We start from the raw sequence: 17,195 nt of genomic DNA, 5'->3' as shown, positions 1-17,195 counted from the left end.
ATTCTGCCACTAGCCATTGGGTCAGTCCCACTAGTGCGCATTTCTTTTATTTTGCCACTAGCCATTGGGTCAGTCCCACTAGTGAGCATTTCTTTTTGCACTGCCACTAGCCGTTGGGTCAGTCCCACTAGTGAGTATTTCATTTGCATCGCCACTAGCCGTTGGGTCAGTCCCACTAGTGAGCTTTTCACTTACACCACCACTAGCCGTTGGGTTAGTCCCACTAGTGAGCTTTTCACTCACATTGCCACTAGCCGTGGGTCAGTCCCACTAGTGTGCATTTCACTTTCATTACCACTAGCCGTGGGTCAGTCCCACTAGTGAGCATTTCATTTTACATCGCCACTAGCCGTGGGTCAGTCCCACTAGTGTGCATCCCATTTTGCATCGCCACTAGCCGTGGGTCAGTCCCACTAGTGAGCATTTCATTTTCATTGCCACTAAACATGGGTCAGTCCCACTAGTGTGCATTTTATTTTCATCGCCACTGAACATGGGTTAGTCCCACCAGTGTTCCTTTCATTTTTACTTTGCCACTAGCCGTTGGGTCAGTCCCACTAGTGAGCCTTTCATTTCACTGCCACTGAACATGGGTCAGTCCCACCAGTGTGCATGTCATTTTCATTGCCGCTAAACATGGGTCAGTCCCACTAGCGTGCATTCCATTTGCATTGCCACTAAACATGGGTCAGTCCCACTAGTGTGCATACCACGGTTTTAAATTTCCTGTTCGGGTCAGTCCCGTTTTAAATTTCCTGTTCGGGTCAGTCCCGTTTTAAATTTCTTGTTCGGGTCAGTCCCGTTTTAAATTCCTGTTCGGGTCAGTCCCGTTTTAAATTCCTGTTCAGGTCAGTCCCGTTTTAAATTTCTTGTTCAGGTCAGTCCCATTTTAAATTTCTTGTTCGGGTCAGTCCGTTTTAATTTCCTGTTCGGGTCAGTCCCGTTTTAAATTCCTGTTCGGGTCAGTCCCGTTTTAAATTCCTGTTCGGGTCAGTCCCGTTTTAAATTTCTTGTTCGGGTCAGTCCCGTTTTAAATTCCTGTTCGGGTTAGTCCCGTTTTAAATTTCTTGTTCGGGTCAGTCCCTATGATTTTAAATTCATGTTCGGGTCAGTCCCGTCTTAAATTCCTGTCCGTCGGAATCATTTTGTGGTCGAATGACACAGGTAAGCATTTGGTGTCTACTTCTTTGTCTCAAGTTTTTCCAAAACTCAGACAAAGAGAGGCAAACTGTAGACACCAAATTTTTTACTCATTTTTGTTTTAATTATCTCAAAATTTTATCTTAGACATTTTTCAAGCATTTTGGACATCAAATCTTTTAATTTTATTCATTTTTGCTTATTTGTCTGTTAATTCTAAGATTTTTTGAAAAAAAAAAGAGAATTGCTCACAAAAAAAAACATTCTTTAAATTTTTATATTCAAATTAGGAAGGTTTGTTGTTTATTTTGTTAAAAAAAAAAAGAAAAAAAAAAGGGAAACCCTATAGCGGGTTTTGGGCTGTTCTGAAGAGAAAAAAAGAAGGGAAAAAAGAAGAAAAATGAATGGAAAAAGGAAAAAAGATAGTTTATGCGGTTTCTGGCATTTGGCCTATTTTCATTACTGCATTTTCTGGCTCCGTTAAGATGAGGTAAGTACAGGCCATCTAAGGGCTCCAATTCAAAACCATGATCAATGGCTAGGAGGGGGGCCGGGTGCTGGAATCATTTAAGGCCATCAAGATGAGTTTTGAGGGTTTTAGGGACTGGAGGTTCCCATATAAAAGGCAAAGGGATACGGCAAGAGAGCAAGGGGGGGAAGGAGTGATGGCTGGAGGTTACGGGAAAGAAAAAAAGAAAGAGAAGGGAAACGCAACAGAGGCTGAAACAGAGGGCAAGAAAGAAAAAACGCAAGGGAGGTCTGAGCGATGGAGCGGAAGGAAATAGAGGGGAGCTATGGAGGCTAGGGTTTCGATCGGCAACAAAAGCAACGAAAGAAAAGAAAATAAAAAGAAATGGAGAGACAGCTTCGGGGAGGCTTCAGCAGAGAAGAGAGACAGCAAGGAAAGGAGTAGGGGTTGTGAGCGGCTGGGTAGAAAGAGCTATAACAGAGAGCGAGGGAGTGACGGTGAAACGGAGGGCAGAGGAAGAGTAGAAGGAAAAGAGATAGCCGACAGAGGGGAGGTTTAGCAGGCGGCGGAAGTCTGAGAGAAAGAGCGAAAGAGGAAGGAAACGAAGGAAAAGGCTTCGGGCAGCTAAGGAAGATCAGAACAAGACAAACCGTAAAGGGAACTGGAAAGGAGGAGGAAAGCAAATTTCTGAAATTTCTGGGATTCATGGGTCATGGAAGCGGCTGCCGTAATGGACGTCGCGCTTGTTAATGTAGGAAGCCATGGTTCTCCTCCAGATCTGGAACCGCCTGGCTGCTGCAGTCACAACAAGTTTTTCCTCCGCCGCACGAAGCTGCCACCACTTCATTCCGCCATCATCAGTTGTGAATCTCCAACAAAAGAGAGATCATTGTAAGTTATTCTTTCTTTTAAGCTCCAGTTTCTCTTTAGGCGTAGATCCTTCAAGCCTTTAAGGCATGTACCCCGTGACGCTGTTTGTGGAAATTTCGTTGTCTTTTGGTGCTTATTTTCCTTCCCCTCCTTTTTCATGTTCAAGAATCTGTTCTCTCGTCTTGTGGGTTAGAAGATGCTGTGTGTTTGATCATAACTTAGGGAGTGGATTATAACTCCAGCCGCGAAGTTTTGAATGTGTGTGATTAGAACTTTAAAAAGAGAGCAAAGCTGCTAGTTTTTCATGTTTTTCTTTTTGAAACTGAACGAGGGTGGCCCGTAAGTTGCAAATGTCGTTCTGGGCATCTTGTCTGCTCTCAGGATTTCGGTTTGGGTCTTTTGGGGTATAGGCTGTAGCATATGGGCAGTGTTAACGACATGGATTGGAAGTTTTGGCTTTGGGGTTTGTGGTAGCAGATAATTGCAGCAAAGTGTGGTATTGTAGCAGGCCATAACCTAAACATTGTTTTGTAAAATGAGTAAATCATTCACTGCCCCAAGTTCCTTTTCTTTTGCTGATTCTATGCTTGGTTTCCTTGTTGATTTCAGTGAAGTAGACAATGGTATTTGATTGCCTAGTCTAGAGATTTGATGTTTGGTGCAAAAGTTTAGATCAAAGTCATGCATGTGAACCAGAAATATGCGCTTGTAAACAAAAAATGCAGCAGACTATTCTTTCAGTTGCAGAAGCTTATTCGTTGCATGAACTTGTATGGAAGTCTTCCTAGAATCACATTATTTAGCCATGTTTAATTGGAAAATGGATCAAAGTGCTGCATGAATCTTGTTTGCCAAAAGTTGCTTGGAGTTGCAGAAGCTTGTGCATGAAAATGGTAGCAGAAACGGCTGAAAGAAATGGTTTCAGTTTTGGCCGAAAATTGCTGACTGCATGCATGCAAATGTATTCTAAAAGTTGCACTTTAACCCCTCAAGCCTTCTTAATGCTACTAGGACCCAATCAATTGAATAATTTAATCAATTTGGTTCTTGACAGCTTTGATTTTTGCAATTTTATTGCTTGTTTGCTTCAATAAACTACCATGTTTTGTTTAATTGCACTTAATTCATGATTTTAAAAGCTTTATGACCAAGTGAGCTTGTGTTTTGCATATTTTCTTTAATGTTCTTAATTAAATTGGTACCCTGACCATTTTATTGTTTTGAAGGGTAAATTAGTAATTTCACTTCGTTAGGGCATCAACTCAAGGGAGGTATAACTTCTTTTATTTTTTTTGTCTCTCCCCTATGTGATCCAACGTGCTAAGTGAGAATTGCATGTCTACTTTGCTTTCCTTGCTTTTCCTTAATTCCTTTCATTTATTTCATTTACTTTTATTTTTTATTAAGTTATTCTTTTATGGGGTATGTGTACACCTCTTGGCTTGTAATAGATAGGGCTTGGAGAGCATTTTTATTCACTTTTCCCCTTCCCCATTTGTTTTAGTTAGCCAATGTAATAGGTTCATTAGCTTGATCGCTTGCTTTTGTTGGTACGTGTTAATTTGCTTTATTAGGCTCTTGCATTTAGTCGAGCATGCTAAGTGTTATGTGCTACGTGTTTATAGGTGATTGGCATGTCTACTTGCTTTCTATAGTCATAGATGAATGTGATGGATGAATGCGTCACCGTGGCTAGTCCAACGCTGGCCATGGTCTCTCCCCTCGAGCTCTCGCAAGTCCAATGCTTGTGAGAGAATTTTAGAAAAGGGCTAGTCCAATGCTAGACCCAATAGGTTGTCCCCTCTCGTTAGTACATACTTGCATGTCTCACTACATTTCATGCATTTTTCTTAGTTTTCTAGCATTTGGCATGCCCCTCCAACCTTTTCCCCTTCATTTTAGGTTTTGCATCCTCATGCTAGTTATAGGGTACATTTGCTTGAGAGTCCCCTTTAGGTAAGGGAAACGAACGAGTGTGGCTACAAAATAGCCTTAGCACGCTAGTTCTTCCTTCTAATCAAAGGGAAAATTAAAATCATGAAGATAGAAGTCATTCTCGTACCCGACTTGATGCATTCCTCTAGGATCATGCACCTCCATTTTACCATATCATTTTTTCATCTACATTTTCTCACTACTTATATTTTTTACTCCACATGCCATGTTCACACACTTTCTCTTCTTTCCCTATCACTTATTTATTTTCTACCTCACAAATTGCACCCAATTGTACTTAGATGCATTTACTACCATTATACCATATTTTAATTCACTTGCACACATACACCTTCATTTTCTCAATTGGCACACATGCACTTTTCTTACATTTGCACACATGCACTTTTCTTACATTTGCACACATGCACTTTTATTATATTTGCACACTTGCACTTACATTTGTATTTTTATTTTATTTTATTTTGCATTCCTCTTACATTTTCACACTTGCACTCATATTTGGGTCTTCATTTGCATTACCCGTGACCTCTATGAGAGTTTTCCTTATTGGCCATCACAACTCATGTGATTGGGACCAAAAAGCCTCATAAGAGACATTTTAGATTTAGGATTGCATTTCTTTTCATATCCATTAGTCACATCCAACATGCAACACATATTTTGGGTAGAAGAATTAGGAAAAGTGGGGCTAAGTCACGCAACTAGCTTTGGCTAGGGTAAGGGAGTGCCTTAGGCTTTGCCTTTGCCTTATCCCTTATCAAATGTGACCCCCGATCCCTTTCTTTGGTCACGTAGACCTAAAAGTTCTTTAAAAAGGGTTTGTTTGCTTTTCTTTTCAAAAATCACCTTTTCTTGGGTGACTTGGTACACCCTAACTCTATACCAAGTGGCGACTCCTTTTCTATAAAAACCCTTTTTGAATTTTGTTTGGCCAAACCGTCGCATTTCACAATCCCACGGCCTTTTATTTTCACTTTCGCACACGTTCACATACATATCCCACACACTACTTTCACATACTCAAAAGGTGGGGCGCGACATTATCAGTATCTGTTATCTGTATTTGTATCTATATCCGCATCTATTCGGACGTCGATTGGAAGCTTGTATCCAACGACCTTTCTGTGACCTCTGAGCTCAACACCTGTGGCTAGTTACTCGAGTCGGACCGGCAAGGGTCTGGTCGATTAGATAACGAACCACGGTAGTCTGTTTTGGGATCTTTGGGTATTGAGACCCTTGATTCCGGTATACTCAAGTATTACCATTTCTGATCTGATTGGAGTTCGGGCCCGGTAGGGGTATGTGAGGTGGAAAGAATCGGAGAAAGTGGAGTCTACGGTAGTGGTGACTCCTTTAGCGTTGACGGAGTGTCAACTATTATTTCGATCAAGCTTCGGTGAAGCAAATGGGAATTTGGCTCTTGAGAGCCACCCGTATCCTTTCTATCTATGGTGTTTGTTCATTTCTTTATTTGATTCGCATATGTGATTAATTGAATATGAAGTTCCATGTTTCTTACTTGCTATTATTTTGGTACCTCATTGAGCGTAAGCTCACCCCCTTCCCGTTATCTTTGTTTTTTCCTTACAGGGGACAAACTTTGAAACCACAATTTTGGACAAAAGGGGTCGAGATAATGCATATGTTATTTTGTTAAGTTCCTTTGTAACCGAAACCCTAATTGTATTATGTGTAGCATGAATACTCTGGCTTGTATTTTGGTTCACTTGTTCAAGACTCCGATGTAAAAATATGTATAAGTGTTTAACCGACGTTCCGTACTTCCGTATGGTTTGGTATGCTCTGTTTTAACTGTTGATGGTCTTCAATTGATCGTTTTCGTTGGGTTCTCGCGCGAACTATATTGGATTTGTGTGAATCGACTCCGTAGTCCTGGCGAGAGCTTGGCAGGCGATCCGCCGAACCCTTTGGTTCGCCTTAGGGTGAGGTGGGGCTGTCACAGGTAGTATCAGAGCTGCTTCGCTTGGTCTCTGCGCGGAGTGAACTTGGGCCAAGTGGTGTTATGGTCCTGCTTTTGGTAAAGGTGTTTAAAGGGTTAAGTGCTTGTTTGAGCATAAGTTATGAACCGTGCATGTCCTAAGTGTAAAGATCTTTATCATGGGACTTGAGGAAGTTAGGTAAGTATGTCGGGTAGGAATCTTTCATATATGGATATTTACTCTTAGGACCGGCCGGCTCGAGTTGTGAATTATCTTAGATGGGATTCTTGCGCCCGGATACAAAAGAAATGAGAGCCTAGGTTAGAAAGGACTTGGGCGAACTAGAAATGTGATTCTATGGAACTTCATGTGGTTTGTTCGGGTGTTCGTAAGTATGATTAACCTGGATTAAGATATAAATTGTGGCATTCTCGTAGAGTAGGGAGGGAGACCTTAAAGGGAAATAACTTTTCGTTAGTTGTTTTTGTGCCTTTAATCTAGTTCGTTTATAGTACTTTTGGATGACCCCGTTACCTTCATGGACCTCTTTTGGGTGTATCTAATTGACTGTTACTGTGTGACTGGTTCGGTACAGCTTTGTGTATATATGCCTTTGATCTGTGTGTACCTCTTGTTATTTGCCTATGCCTATAATTATCTTTAATATTATCTTTGCACCTCGACCCTAGATTGACTTAGATCAATGGAGGACACACGTAGTGGCCGGGGACGTGGGCACGGGCGTAGGCAACCCACACCGGACAGGGGTGCTGGGGAAACCTCATCTGGACTCAACCCTGAACCGAGGGTTGACCCCAATGTTCAAATAGCTGCCGCCATGCAGCAAATGACCAACCTACTGGCACAAGTGGTGCAGCAACAGGGTCAAAATCCTAACCCTAACCCTGGGAACCCTGGCAACCATGTGGAGAGCGATGACAGGGCTCTCGAGAGATTCCAGAAGTTCGCCCCACCGAAGTTCATTGAGGGACCCGACCCGGATGTCGCCGAAAGGTGGCTCGAGAAAATGGTAGATATTTTTGCTGCCTTGCGAAATACCAAGGAGAGGCAGGTAACCTTTGCCGTCTTGCAGCTGGAAGGGGCGGCCCGTTCCTGGTGGAACGTTATTCGGCAAAAATGGGAACGGGAACAAACGCCCAGGACTTGGGTGAATTTTATGCGGGAGTTCAACGCGAAATTGTTCCCTCCTCTAGTCTAGGAGCGGAAGGAAGATGAGTTTATCCGACTTCGCCAAGGGGCCCAGTCTGTAGCGGAATACGAGAGTCAATTCACCCGCCTGTCCAAATTCGCTCCTGAGCTAATCATGACCGAGCAGCGGCGAATAAGGCGTTTTATCCAGGGTTTGAATGTAGAAATTCAGAAGGATCTCGCGGTGGCCTAGATTAATGCTTTTAGCGAGGCCGTAGAGAAGGCGCAACGAGTGGAGAATGCTAGGCTACAGGTGAAAAACTTCCAAACCAAGAAAAGGGGCTTTCCTGGGAGTAGCTCTGAGCAAGATGGTACAAGCACGCCCCCTAAGATTGGAAAGGGAAATGGGGGAGTACGACAACCGGGGGTGTTGCGCGATATCTCTCAGGGAGGACCGGTCGCTGCTACTCGTGGTCCCTGTGGATATTGCGGAGGGCCAAATCATATGGAGGCAAACTGTTGGAAGAAAGAAGGGAAATGTCTGCGCTGTGGAAGTGCCGATCATTGGATTGCTGACTGCCCAGTTCGATTATGAAAAGGAACAGGGACCCCGCAACCCACTCGGACTAACCCTGGACTGTCGGAAAAGGAAGGGGCTGGATCGAAGGTACCGGCTCGGGTATACTCTTTAGAATACCATCAGGTCCCTGACTCGTCTAAGGACATAGAAGATACGATCCGTTAGGTACCTTAGATTTTGAAAGATTCCGCTGATAAGAAAATTTCGAGGACGAAATTTCTTTAAGGGGGAGAGAGTGTGAGAACCCGTAATTTTCTTAATTGCTAGGTTTTATTTTCTATTAATTGCACGCTTTTCCACATTTTATTTATTCAAAAATTGTGAAATTAAATTTCATGAGTAAAGATAGTTTTGAAATCATTTTTCCGAGTATAAGTTAGCTTATGAGATTTTAGAAGTGGATACCGGGCGTGGGACCCGCTAGTGCGGTAAGTTTGATACAATTCGGCCAACTAGGTTATGTTGTGTATACCGGATTTGAATTTATCAGGTGTGAAGAGATAATTAGAAGTTACCTAGATGGATTAACATTGGAGAGACAAAAGGATAGAGTTGCATTAAATAAGGGTGACAAGTGTCACCTTGTGGTTTATTCTTGACTTTGACCATTTTACTTACCTTTACTAATTAACCAAAATTGACAAAAAATTCATCACTTTCATCCTTCTCTTGGCCGAATTTCTTGGAGAGAAAAGAGAGAAAAACCTTAAACATCTTCCTTCCATAACTTGCTCCAATCTTCAAATCTAACCGATAAAACTTCAAATCACTCCATAAAAACTCTTCTCTAGGTAGGATTAAGGTTCTTGGTGAAGTGATTTGGAAGAAATTGGTGCTAAGTAGCTTCCTTTCTTGAGGTTGCAAGGTGAGTAGCTAGGGAATTCTTTCCTTGATATTGATAATGTCAAATTAATGACTTGTGGTGGCTAAAGATGTGATTTGGTAAAAGATTTCTTGATTTTAGTTGAGATTGGTGACTTTTATATTTATTCTTGAATTTTTCTGTTTTCATATGTTTAATATTGTGTGGCCATGGTTGATGACTTGGTATAGCTTAGAATGAAGCCTTGGTGTGTAAATTGTAGCTATTTGCGGAAAATTTCCGCTTTGAACGGAAATTTCCAGATAAGGGTTCCAAGTTTACACCATTCTGCCCGGCACTGTTGGACCTAGTTAGAGGCAGAATTAGCCTTGGGTTAAAACATAAAAGTTGTAGGGAATGATATTTTATAGTTTCCTCCAAAATTTCAGGCCAATCAGAGCAACGTATTTTTTGAAAAGACAAAAATACCCCTGCTACCCTGTTTCTATCCGAACATGTTAATCAGCTTCTGTAATTGGTTGTTTTGACCCGGAATACTACTGATTTGGTTGTCAATGACTTCTTAAGAATTATAGCCTTGTATCTTATCTTTCAAATAGATTTGGAATTACCAGATTTGGAGTTGTGTGTGCTGAGATAAGAGTGAATGAATCAGGAATGCCAGTTGAATTCTGCGGTGAGTTTCGAACTGGAAAATATGAAGTTGTTTTGGTAAATTTGATCTAGTTAGGGTGAGAACTGGACTTAGTAGTCTGCATAAAAGTTATATCTCTCTGTCTTAGCTTCGAAATGGTGTAAATTTCACCCCAATCCGATAAGTTTACCTCCAGTTGTGTCCGTTCCGCTAAATGACGTCAAAACTGTCTTTTGGTTTAGGACCTAAACTTCGTTTCCGGACCATTGTCCTAACTTGAATTTGTACTTCTACCACTTGGAGCCTATTGAACGGCTATTGAAATGAGATTATTTTGTGTGAGATTTTGGGATTGATTGAGGAAAATAATGAAGCCATGATGGCTGGAAAAGTAAGCAAATTTAGGGGAAATGCTGTCCAATTTTCTAGGCCATTTAGTCTCTTTAGATTTGAGTTGTCTTTTGAAAGAAATGAAGGGCTTTTGGGTCCTTCAAACCCTAGGTCCTCTCGTTACTTTTGTTTCCAAAATCATGTTTTGCACCCTTGCATTAGTAATTATTTGGTGAGGCATACGACTAGTAGTCGAGCCTCACTTGTGCATTCTGTTTACTCAATTTTGGATGTGAAACCTTCAATTGTTTTACTTTGGTTCTTTTAGGGTTTATTGGCGATTAAAGCCAATCTGAAGTGAAAACTTTTGAAGTATCCGTACTTGAACCGGTGAGTGTACCACTCCCCTCACTTGTTGTTTAACTCGGTTTCTGTACATGCAATCTGTGATATGAATGACTGAACTATCTGTTTATTTTGTTTGAGACGAGGGTGTACTTTGTCACACTCGTTCTCTTGTCTGTTCATATGCCAATTTTGGTGCGAATATGAATTTGTTATCTGTATCTATTATCTGTATCTGTATCTGTATCCGCATCTGTTCGGACGTCGATTGGAAGCTTGTATCCAACGACCTTTCTGTGACCTCTGAGCTCAACACCTGTGGCTAGTTACTCTAGTCAGACCGGCAAGGGTCTAGTCGATTCGATAACGAATCACGGTAGTCTGTTTTGGGATCTTTGGGTATTGAGACCCTTGATTCCGGTATACTCGAGTATTACCATTTCTGATCTGATTAGAGTTTGGGCCCGGTAGGGGTATGTGAGGTGGAAGGAATCGGAGAAAGTGGAGTCTACGGTATTGGTTACTCCTTTAGCGTTGACGGAGTGTCAACTATTATTTCGATCAAGTTTCGGTGAAGCGAATGGGAATTTGGCTCCTGAGAGCCACCCGTATCCTTTCTATCTATGGTGTTTGTTCATTTCTTTATTTGATTCGCATATGTGATTAATTGAATATGAAGTTCCATGTTTCTTACTTGCTATTATCTTGGTACCTCATTGAGCGTAAGCTCACCCCCTTCCCGTTATCTTTGTTTTCCTTACAGGGGACAAACTTTGAAACCACAATTTTGGACAAAAGGGATCGAGATAATGCATATGTTATTTTGTTAAGCTCCTTTGTAACCGAAACCCTAATTGTATTTTGTGTAGCATGAATACTTTGGCTTGTATTTTGGTTCACTTGTTCAAGACTCCGATGTAAAAATATGTATAAGTGTTTAACCGACGTTCCGTACTTCCGTATGGTTTGGTATGCTCTGTTTTAACTGTTGATGGTCTTCAATTGATCGTTTTCGTTGGGTTCTCGCGCGAACTATATTGGATTTGGGTGAATCGACTCCGTAGTCCTGGCGAGAGTTGGGCAGGCGGTCCGCCGAACCCTTTGGTTCGCCTTACGGTGAGGTGGGGCTATCACACGAATGCGATTTTTAGCGAGTTATTTGAGGGCATTTAGTGAAAAAGGGATTGAAGAAGAAGATTTTTATGATTATTTGGTGAGAAGATAATTGGAGTAAAACACCACAAGATTTTATTTAGTGGCACCACTATTCAAGAAGTCAACTCTTCAATCTTGTCTAAAAAAAAAAAGCTTTCTTGCCTTTCTTTTCCTTTCATTTCTTTCATTCATTTTGAACCACAAGAGAGAGAAATAGAGAGAGAGAGAGAGGGCCAAGAGTTAGAGAGCAAAAGAGAGGAAAGAAAAGCTTAATTTTCATTTAAAATTTTCACTTCCAAGCCAAGATTTTCACCACCCATTTACATTCTTGAGTAAGCTTGAAGGTTTGAGCTTCTAGGAGAAGATTCTTTCTTTCTTCTTGGACCAAGCTTGCCAGGGTTGAAGCTTTGGGAGAGGTAAGTGGATGAGCTACTCAAATCTTTTACATTTCAAATGGATTTAGGTTAAATCTTGGAATATCCATGGTGGATTTGAAATTTTTATGGAAGTTTTGGTACTAGAAGCTTGATAGTCTCCTGTATGTTTGAATCTTGAAAATTTTGGCCAAGAATTTGTGGATTGTTGTTTCTTGATATCCAAGGGTTAATGATTGATGAAACCCTTGAGGATTTGAATTATATTTTTAGTGATTTGTTGGTGAAAATGGAAGAAATCTCTCTGTCCACCAAGTGTTTGATCTTTTGTTAAGAGTTGTTTATGTACAAATTTTCATGGTTTTTCTTGCTAACAATCTTGGCTATATATTGTTTGATATGTTCATAGATTTGTTATGGAAAAATTGGGAAGATTTGATGGAGAAATGTTTGGAAAATTCTTGTGGGAAAATTCTGCCTTTGCTGTCCAAAACAAGGGAAGATATTCCAGCCTTGATTTCCACTTTTTCTTAATAATTTTGGGCAAGTTCTTGTTCAAGAAACTTGTTAACACATCATTCTTTAGTTGTATGTTGAATTTGAACCAAAACTATGAATTTCTTCCTTGTTTTCTTGTTGGAAAGTTTGCAAAATGGACTGAAACTCAGAGAGCATTTTCAGTCAACTTGTCATATTTTTTGGTATTAATTGAAAATGAATTAGAGTCAAAATTTTATACCATTGGAAAGCCCTTTGAGTCTAGTTTCAAACGCAACCAACGGTATTCGATTTCGAGACTGCTCAAATGCCCTGACTTGACGCGACAGCTTTCTTGTGCATCTGTGATTGATATTTTTGATGATAAAAATGCATGAACTGAATTTTGATATCTTCATAAGAAATGTAGATCTATGTCTTAGCTTCGAAACGCCATAAAATTCATCTCAATCCAATAAGTGTACCTCCAGTTATGATCAAAATGCCGAGAGGTGTCAAAGCTGTCACTTTGATTCTTCTCCTTTGCACTCTTTCCTTCACTTTTCTTGGTTCAATTTAACATTTTTCACTCCATATTATACTTGAACCATTAACCTAACATGTACATGGATTTTTCCTTTGAATTGAGCTTGGAAACATGTGTTTTGGAAGACTTTTAGGGATGTAAAAATATGAAAATCTTGAGGACATCTTGGGACTTCTAAATTGGGACTTGGGAGTAGTTTTTATTAAATGATGGTTTGGAGTAGTGAATCTCATTGTACTCTAATTACTTGGTTCTAGAAATTGGAAGCGAACACAAGATTTGCACCCAAGGGAGGTGGGGTCGTCACAAGACTCACGTTGGTGGCATCTATTCGACTCCATTTGTTTTTGGTGTAGAAGACATTGATATGTCTCCCAAAATGACTCCTCATGAGATGGTTCAACTCTAGGTTTAGGCCTAGAAGATGTTGAATGAACCTTTCTATCACCTCTTGTATAAATCGGCTTTAAAGAGGTAGATTGCATGGAACCCCTCATGTGATACCCTGACTTTAGGATAATATTTTTGTTTTGTCTCAAAGAGGATATTACGGTTTCTTTATTTTATTTTTGTTTTGAGACATTGTTTTGGTTTAAAGACTACAAATCCTACTTGTACTCAAAACCCTAGTTTTACTTGTGACTAACAGGTTTTTCTTAAATCTCTCATATTTTAATCGAAACCCTAATTTTAATCTATGGAGTTGTAAACTCCCTCATATTTTTCTTAAAATTCCCTTTTACTTGGAATCCATTACCTTATTATAACTATACTACTCATTTACATCCCCAATGGTTGGAATAAAGAATAGAATTAAGAGTTTTCCATTTTCATTCATCGTTAAGGTAAACTAAGGTTTTGTGACGCCCCGAAAGAATGAGTTTGAGAACCCGAAAATTTTCTAATTTTCTAGGGTTTATTTTTTTTTAAATCGCCCGCCTTTTCTACATTTTCTTGATTAGAAAAATTCCCCAGATAAAATTTATGAGCAAAGATAGTTTTAAAATAATTTTTCTAGTATCGGTTAGTTTTTGAGAAATTAAAAGCGTATTTTGAACGTGGGACCCACGCACTACCGGTTAAATGCACCACTTGATTCCACTTTCTTGCCATACAAGTTTATCATTAATGGAGCAAAATATCTTTCCCCTCTTGGCCATCCTATTGGCCGAAATTTAAGGCAAAGAAAAAACAAGGAAAGAGAAAATTTGTGTGGTTGAAATTAGACCAAGTGTTAGCCAAACTTGTGGTGGAAATTAATCCTTATTTTTCCTACCTTCTTACCTTATAAACTAGCTTAATCTTCTTCATTTTCTGGTTCTTCTTGGCCGAGCAACATAAGGAGAAAAGAAAGAAAATCCCTCAACTTTTGCCTTCCATTTTCTTGCTCAATCTCTTGATCCAACAGTTAAAACTTCAAATTTCTCCATAAAACCTCTTCACTTAGTGTTTGTGAGTTGTTTGGTGGAGTTGTTTGAGAAGCTAAGGTGACAAGTAGCTCTCCCTCTTGTTTTGCTAAGGTGAGTGGTGGATGAACACCTCTCCTTCCTCTAATGATGTTCAATTCATGATTAGTGGTGTTATAAGATGCAATTTCATGGATTATTTCTTGAGTTTGGTTGAATTGGTGAAGTTTTTATTTTTTTGAGGAATTTTCTGGTTTAATGTGATCATGGTGTTGTGGTCATGTATGATGATTGGAAATGATGTTTAATGACTCTAGGAGGTGGAAAAAGTGATTAAGTGCAATCAATTTCTGTTTTGGAAGAAATTTCAGAAAATTAGGTTTTGTAGTTCTTCATTCTGCCCGAATTTATTGCACCATGTTAGAGGCCGAATTGGACTTTTCTCAAAACATAAAAGTTGTAGGTATTGATGAGTTTGAAGTTCCTGTAAACTTTCAGGTCATTTGGACTAGTGTAGAGTGAGATATGTCATTTTTACTGTTGCTGTTCTGGGTTGATCAGAATGCGAAAACTGCGCTTGTAATCATTTGTTTTGACTGGAATTGGTTTGTATTTTGAAGTTGGTGTCTTCTGATGAAATGTATCTGGATGTCTTAGCTTACATATGCCTTTGGAATTTCGGCATTTGGACCTGTATAGACTGAGTTGTGTTCATTACAGCATAGTGCAATTTGGGAACCTGCAATTACGGTTCTGGGTTGGTATTCTGCATTTTTGACCTGTTTGCACTCAAAACTGGGTTGAGTGACCTTCTGTAATGTTGTAGCCCTATCTCCTAGCTTCGAAACGGTGTATCTTGCACCTTCATCCGACAATCGTAGCGCATTTGGTACCATTACCGCAAAATGACGTCAAAACTGTTTTTCTGGTTTTGAGCTTAACTTTCATTTTCGGACTTTTCCCTAGCTTGACTTGTACTAGCTACTTGGAGCTTGCTGAATGGCTGTTGAATGAACTTGTTGTTGTGTGTGTACCTTTGAGTTGGAATGAGGAAATAATGAAGCCATGATGGCTGGAAAAGTTAACAAATTTAGGGGAAGTGCTGTCTGAACTTTTAAAGGATTTGTTTGCATTGAGTTTGTGATCTAAGACTTGGGTTTGAGCAAGGCAATGATACATGATGGATGGTTTCTGAGCCGTGGAGGTGAGTGACCTCAAACTATTTCTAAAGTTATTTATGAACCGTTTCTTACATTATTTACTCTTGAACTGTTTCCAAAGTTACTTTTGAAATGTTTTCTTGCATATCATGCGTGCTGGCATGTGAGTGTGCCTTGTTTGCTATATTTCTTGACTTCATGACTTGTATTTTGGTTGATAACGTGTTAAGCGCTTATAATGATTTCCAAAACGAGTTTTCAGGGCGAGTGTGTACTTTATCGCACTCGACCTCGATAAATGTGAAATTTTTGATTGAAATGTTACTTGCGCATGAATGTAAGCCTTTTGGGCTGAACTGGCCATTGCCCCTTGTTACCGGTCGTCTTGAGCCAGAAGCGGACTCGGTCAGGCGATTAGGAACTTGGGTGAACGTTTGGTATACTCGAGTATTACCTATGTAGGTTGGTGGAGCCTGGCCAAAAGCCAGGGACGGGGTGAATGAAATGAAATGAATGACCAAATGAGCGAGGAAATGTCAGGAGAATGAATGTATCCTTTCATGAATGTTACTATCGCTTTCCATTGTAAATGTTTCTTGAATTATTGATAATCCATATATTACTGTTTTGCAAATGATGTAGTGGCTTCCGGATTTATCATTTGATTTATGACATCATTGCTATATGACATCATTGAAAAGAAATATTGTTAAACCGATTTGATTACTGGTTTTATTTGGTTACTCGCTGAGCTTTTAGCTCACCCCAAAATATTTTATTTCCCCCCCCCCGGCTCAAGGCGAAGAAAAACTTGGAGTGCTTATCCACGTGACTGGATGGCTTATATCGTGTACAGTTTAAGTTTGGATCTATTTTATGTACGAGTTGGTCTTGTATAAATATTTGAAATTGATATGGATGTAAGTATACGTTTCACGATTGGAATCAGTTTCCGCTGCATTTGTGATATGTAATTATTGGAGAATTTGATGTAATTTTGGAGATTTATGTTGTAATTCATTTGAGGACTGTAGTGAACGACTGAGTCCCGGCGAGAGCTGGGCAGGCGGCCCGCCGAACCCTCTGGTTCGCCTTAGGGGGAGGTGGGGTCGTCACAGGTTTTATGTCTTTTCGTAGTGTGAGTAATCGGTACGGAGTGTGTGCTAAATTTGGTGATTAAGAGTGAGTTTTAGATAAAAAGAAAAGTGTGTGGTTAGAAGTAATAATAATAAGTTAGTGAATTATAAGTTAAAACCCTAGTACGTGCGAAATAAGAAAAAACGGGTTGAATCGATGTGTACCGTTCGTTACCGATTGAGTGCACCACTTGACCACCACTTTATTACCTTAATCTCCTTGTTATTAATTGAACAAAATCAGCTCTAAACATCTTCTCAATGCAGCCGAAATTGTGGACAAAAAAACAAGAAAGAAAATAAAATTTTGACTTCCAATCAAAGTGTGACACTTGTCCAACTTTGACCCAAATCAATTCCTACCTTCTTATCTTTCTTGGAGCCTGTTTCAGCCTTCATTTCAGCACCTTTCAGCTGTGAGTTGAAGAGAGAAAAGAGAGGAAGGAAAGCTAGCAACTTCACCTTGAATCCATCTTAGTTTGAGTGAAAATCCAAAATCCAAACCGATTAAACTTTCATTTTAGTGCTTAGATAGTTGTGTGTGGTAAAAGTTTGGAAAGAAAGTGTTTGGTTTCACACTTACAAGGAGTTTCTAGAAGGTACCATGGCTGCCTACCCCTTTTCTCTTCCTTAATCTTGTTTAAGTTTGGATAGAAACTCATATTCTTGGTTTATAACGGTTAATTAGTAAGTTGTGC

This window comes from Coffea arabica, chromosome 5e (genome assembly GCF_036785885.1).
Source record: "Coffea arabica cultivar ET-39 chromosome 5e, Coffea Arabica ET-39 HiFi, whole genome shotgun sequence".
Classification (NCBI taxonomy): Eukaryota; Viridiplantae; Streptophyta; class Magnoliopsida; order Gentianales; family Rubiaceae; genus Coffea; species Coffea arabica.
Note: the sequence above shows the minus strand (reverse complement) of the source record.